Raw genomic sequence first — 6058 nt, 5'->3', positions numbered from 1 at the left:
CTCTCTCTCTGACTCTCTGTCTCTGTCAAAAAAAGAAAAAAAAGGCAGACATGAAGAGGAAAGGTATTTGCAAGAGAATGATTATACAAGACGATGGAATCTAACCTGGAAAGGAAAAAAGTCGGAACATCAGGGGAAATGACTGATATTCAAAATATATCTTGAACATAAATTTTTCTCCAATTTTTAAATAGTTTTCCCCAATAACAGATTTCTAAAAGTAGAATTATTAGGTCAAATGGGAAAGTTCTAAGTTATTGATGCAGGTTGACAAGTTGCTTTCCAAAATGTTTCTGCTGTCTAAAACCAGTCGGCAGTGTGTATATATATATATATGACTGCCTGTCTCAAAGAAGTCCAGCCACTTCCACTATAATGTGCAAGAAGAAGATTTGATTGATAGACTTTTATCATCTCTAAAACTGAGCGAGTCCTCCCGTCCTTCCCAGATATTTTCTTGATTGCTTCAGTTTTGATTCAGTATAAACTAACCTTTCCACAGTAAGTAATTACATTTCAATTCAAAATCCTTAAGATAACTGCAAATTCTGCTTTCAACAGAAAATCTGAAAAAAAGTTTTTCAAAAAAAAATTGTAACACCAACAAAACATTTAATTAATTTCAGCAGCAAAACAAAACAAAACAAAAAAAATGATGGTCTCCCTCCCCCTCTCTGATCTCTGGTCACTAAGAATTTAATAAAGAAATAACAAAAGGTTATTCTGTCTCATCTTCTCCCCCTTGTAGTTAAGTTGACACTCTTCTATGAGACCTAAAAACTTGTTCAGAGGTTGTTATGTCTAGAGCTTATCCTCAGAGAGCACAAACCAGCCACGATAGAACTGAAGCAAACCATCATTGCTTCAGCCCATGCATGGATTTCTGAAGTTTTTATAAAACTCAATATAGTGATGTTTTCTACATTTATATGTTGCTCCTTTAAATGACTGTTAGTTCTAGAAGTAGAAAAACTTGAGAGATTCTTGTGTCCTGCAGATTCTATAATGATCTGTGAAATATGGGGATGACAAGAAGGGTTAGTCACCTTATGGATCTAAACCTTGTAAAGATTTAGAGACTCAAGTCCAGAGCAATTAAGCCACGTGCCCTGGGACACACAGCCAGTCAGTAATCGATCTCAGACAAAGATATAGCCACCATCTCTTGAGCTAGTCTGCCCTTGCCACCTCCATATTAGACAGAGGCATGCAAAGTGATAGACAAATAAAGATGTGTTTCTGTGTGTAAATAGGAACAAAACTCTAGTAAGCTTGCTTACTTCAAATGTTAAAAGACAAGATAAAATTCTCTATATTATACTATCAGACTAAGGAAATTTTCTTTTTGAAAACTGAGCATAACTATTCATTTCTAAATATGTAGGTTCAGAAAAATCAGTTGTAATGGAAAATTGCGTATGACACTCACACACACATGTACACATACATACACTAACACCCACTGAGGCCAACGGCCACCCACAAGGATGCTTCTAAGTGGTGAGATGTCAACACATTTCTGAAGGGATTCCACTACCTTTAAGGATTGCTATATTTATTTGTCACTTGTGGGATGTTGGTAACCTTGAAAGTCTCCAGAGACATGGCCAAAATGTGTCCTCTTTCTGTTGGTCACACTCAAAATGCTCCCTTTGCCTGGAGCTTTTCTGATTTCTCATGAAAAACTTTCCAGGGATTTCTTTGGTCACTTCTGTTGACTCTTAACAGCCAAGAGATCTCCAAGGTACTGGCTTGTGCTTCGGATTTTAGGAGAAAAAAATAGGCGACCGCCTCTAAAATGACGACAGAGCAAAGTGATGACTTTCCTCTGAAAATAGAGATATATTGCTAACCCTGCCAGTGACCATATCCTAAGGCATAGAGAACATCTTTAATAGATTGTTTTCATTCTGTGCCTCATTTATTCTTCCCTCTCTTCAGACATCCTAAAGTTGCCAGTACTGTACCCCTTGCCAGAGGTCCTCCTCTCATAACGTCACCCTGTTGAGGAATGATACATTGGCAAAGCTATTTCTTTCATGCATTCCAGTTTAAAGGCTTAACTGTTTTTTAATGTAGAATACAGAAACAAACAAAAAAAAAGTATAAACTGCTTAGAAATGGAACTACTTATTTCATTAAGCCAAACTGCTTAGAAATGGAACTAATTATTTCATTAAGCCAATCAAGAAGACAGTGATTTGGAGAGATTTTGCTGAACTTGTCTATAAGATTTTTAAACCTGGAGTTACCAAAATGAGAGGCAATCTACTAAAACAATCAGTAAACAGTTTTAAAAGTTAGGCCAGGGGTCCCCAAACTACGGCCCGTGGACCACATGCGGCCCCCTGAGGTCATTTATTCGGCCCCCGCTGCACTTCCGGAAGGGGCACCTCTTTCATTGGTGGTCAGTGAGAGGAGCACATTGACCATCTCATTAGCCAAAAGCAGGCCCATAGTTCCCATTGAAATACTGGTCAGTTTCTTGATTTAAATTTACTTGTTTTTTATTTTAAATATTGTATTTGTTCCCGTTTTGGTTTTTTACTTTAAAATAAGATATGTGCAGTGTGCAAAGGGATTTGTTCATAGTTTTTTTTTATAGTCTGGCCCTCCAACGGTCTGAGGGACAGTGAACTGGCCCCCTGTGTAAAAAGTTTGGGGACCCCTGAGTTAGGCCATGCTAAGAGTAATAGCAAAAAAAATGTTCTTTAGGCTACATAGAAAAAAATTTTAAGTTATTATAAAAAAAGCACCTCTATATGCAAAAGTGCTATCCTGTGAGAAACAATACTATGTCAACTAACCGAATAAGATCTAATAATAAGAAGATAATCTGATGAAATTCTCAAAGGTAAACTCCAGTATCAGATCAAGCTTTGGCAAATGTAAACCAAATTTTAAAACATAAATAGGTTTCAAGGCACAAAGAGGCACACACTGCATGAATACCGTTTTATCAAGGAGTATTTATAACTTCTCAGCATACACATATTATTGTCATCATTTCACTGACATTCATGGGAACTTATTCAATTTAACTTTAGTAATTAAATTATATTTTTCCTCTCCACTCCCTTCCTGATAATGAGAATAGAAAAGTCCATTAACAGGTCCATTGGCAAGAAAGCACTTCTCGATGATTCCATGGCAACACACTATCAAGCACAGAGGGGACCAGTCCTGAGAAGATGGAGAAAATCAATGTGACCCACCACTTGGCGGGCGGAAATAACTCCAAACAACTGCTAGGCAATATTCACGTCACAGCACACTCATCTTAGACAAGAACTAATAGAAACACATTTCTTTAGTCGATATTTAATTTTATAGCTGAAAAAAAGAAGGGTCTAACATTAAAATTTTTTTTAAAACCTTGTATTTTAAAGAGTGTATTCTTCACATTCTCACATGGGAGTTCTGTCTCCGCAGCTGTTTGCTGGACTTGACTCTTCCTTCCATTTTTTTATTAGCTAAACTGAGCTTCTCCTAAACCACCGTAAAAATTTTCCTCCCCCTGTAATGAGCCCCAGTGGGAAGCTGGCAAGTGCAGAGGCCTCTCACCCGCACCCTGGAAGTCAAGACAGCACTTCATGATTGAAATTGTCCCGCATTGAGTGACCCACCGCCTGGGCTGAGGCTGCAGCCGGGACACTTCACAGGGAAGTGTCCAGTGAAACAGAAGTGCGGGTGTCCAGTAACTCAGAAAAGGGGAGGAGAGGAAAGGAATTCATTGATCACACAAACAAAAAATTTCATTCTGTCATTTTTCAGAGGCCATCTTTTAGAAAATATCCTTCAAGATCATTAAATCACTTGATCACATTTATAAAACGCCTGACATTTTATTGTGCCCGAGAGGAACTAAACATGTCCCTTTGGACCTTAAAAGGAATGATGGCCTTTCATCACTCAACATGAAGTCACGGAGCACTAACTGTGTGCAAAGCCCTGCCAAGAACTGGTGACATGGCAGTGACAGACAAACTGGGGAAACTGTGTGCCAACAAGCCCACGTCAGGGCCTTCTAACCAACAACGCCCCTCTTTTTACATCGAACATTGAAGTCGGGGCTCCCATGCTAAACACTGAAGCAGAGTCTTCAAACTCAATAAATATAACTGAAGCCTGACCCTTAGCAACAACACTCTGGCGATCTTTAGCAAAGCAAAACATTCCCAAAACACTGGCCCAGAAACAGCATGACTATCAGGAGATTGAAGCAGGAAGTCCTCTGTGGTTCACACTTGACTGTTACACAGCCCACAGTTAGCTCTGGAGTGGCCACGCCACGGGCCGTGTGCAGAGCCCCGGTCTCCCCGGGGAGCCCCCTCCACTTGCCCGCATGTCTGTGAGCATCAGATTGAACTCGTCCATACGACATCCCCCCAGCCCAGTGGTTCTTAACCTGAAGACCCTAGTCCGCTGTGAGTATATTTCTGAGAGATCACAACCTTTTTTAGAAATTCAAAGTTTTCCTAATATCCAAAATATACAAAGAACTCATAAAACTCAACAACAAACAAACAATCCAATAAAAAAATGGGCAGAGGATATGAATAGACACTTCTCCCAGGAAGAAATACAAATGGCCAACAGATATATGAAAAGATGCTCATCTTCTTTAGCTATTAGAGAAATGCAAATCAAAACGGCAATGAGATACCACCTCACACCTGTTCGATTAGCTGTCATTAGCAAGACATTAGCTGTCATTAGCAAGGTAATAGCAAATGTTGGAGAGGCTGTGGAGAAAAAGGAACCCTCATTCACTGTTGGTGGGAATGTAAAGTAGTACAACCATTATGGAAGAAAGTATGGTGGTTCCTCAAAAAACTGAAAATAGAACTACCTTATTACCCAGCAATCCCTCTACTGGGTATATATCCCCAAAACTCAGAAACATTGATACGTAAAGACACATGCAGCCCCATGTTTATTGCAGCATTGTTCACAGTGGCCAGGACATGGAAACAACCAAAAAGCCCATCAATAGATGACTGGATAAAGAAGATGTGGCACATATACACTATGGAATACTACTCAGCCATAAGAAATGATGACATTGGAACATTTACAGCAAAATGGTGGGATCTTGATAACATGATACGAAGCAAAATAAGTAAATCAGAAAAAACCAGGAACTGTATTATTCCATACGTAGGTGGGACATAATAGTGAAACTAAGAGACATTGATAAGAGTGTGGTGGTTACGGGGGGGGGGGGGGGGGGGGGGAGGGGGGAATGGGAGAGGGAAAGGGGGTGGGGAGGGGCACAAAGAAAACAAGATAGAAGGTGACAGAGGACAATCTGACTTTGGGTGGTGGGTATGCAACATAATTGAACGACAAGATAACCTGGACTTGTTATCTTTGAATATATGTATCCTGATTTATTGATGTCACCCCATTAAAAAAATAAAATTATTATAAAAAAAAAAAGAAATTCAAAGTTTTTATCTCAAAGAGGATTAAAAATTTTTAACATAAGCAAATTTTGGAGAATCTGCATGGCAACCTACTAATCCAATATGCGCCAAACTGTCCCACCCCTGTGACTATCTTTATAATCACGCGATGCCCAAGGAAGGCCAAATAGCACAAATGAAGTTTTCTCTTGCAGCCCAATGAGAGGAAAGAAATGGTCGGATAAATGAGCTATGCTATGACAGGTTAGTCTAAGCCTCTAAAATCAAAGGAACCCACAGCAGTTGTCTAGAATGTATACAGCTCACAAACTTTAGGGGATATTTTATCACTTCATATTCATTTTGAAATATCTCCTAATGTTTGTGAGCAATATAGTCTTCGGATCATGTATTTTTCATACCACTTGGCAAAAGCTCATTAACAATCAGTTTAGTAAGTAACATTCTGTCCCAGGGATGGGATCAAAGGAGGTGAAAGGATTAGCCGAAATCATATACACATAACACATATCTAGAGACACAGGGTGGTGAGACAGAGAGAAAGGGGGCTGGAAGTAGGAGGAGGCGGAAAGAGGAGGAAATGGGGTGGAAAGAGACTTTGCATGGGGCCCGGGGGCACAATGCAGGTG

Source organism: Saccopteryx bilineata, chromosome 1 (assembly GCF_036850765.1).
Source record: "Saccopteryx bilineata isolate mSacBil1 chromosome 1, mSacBil1_pri_phased_curated, whole genome shotgun sequence".
In the NCBI taxonomy this organism is placed as follows: domain Eukaryota; kingdom Metazoa; phylum Chordata; class Mammalia; order Chiroptera; family Emballonuridae; genus Saccopteryx; species Saccopteryx bilineata.
This window is presented reverse-complemented; position numbering follows the sequence as displayed.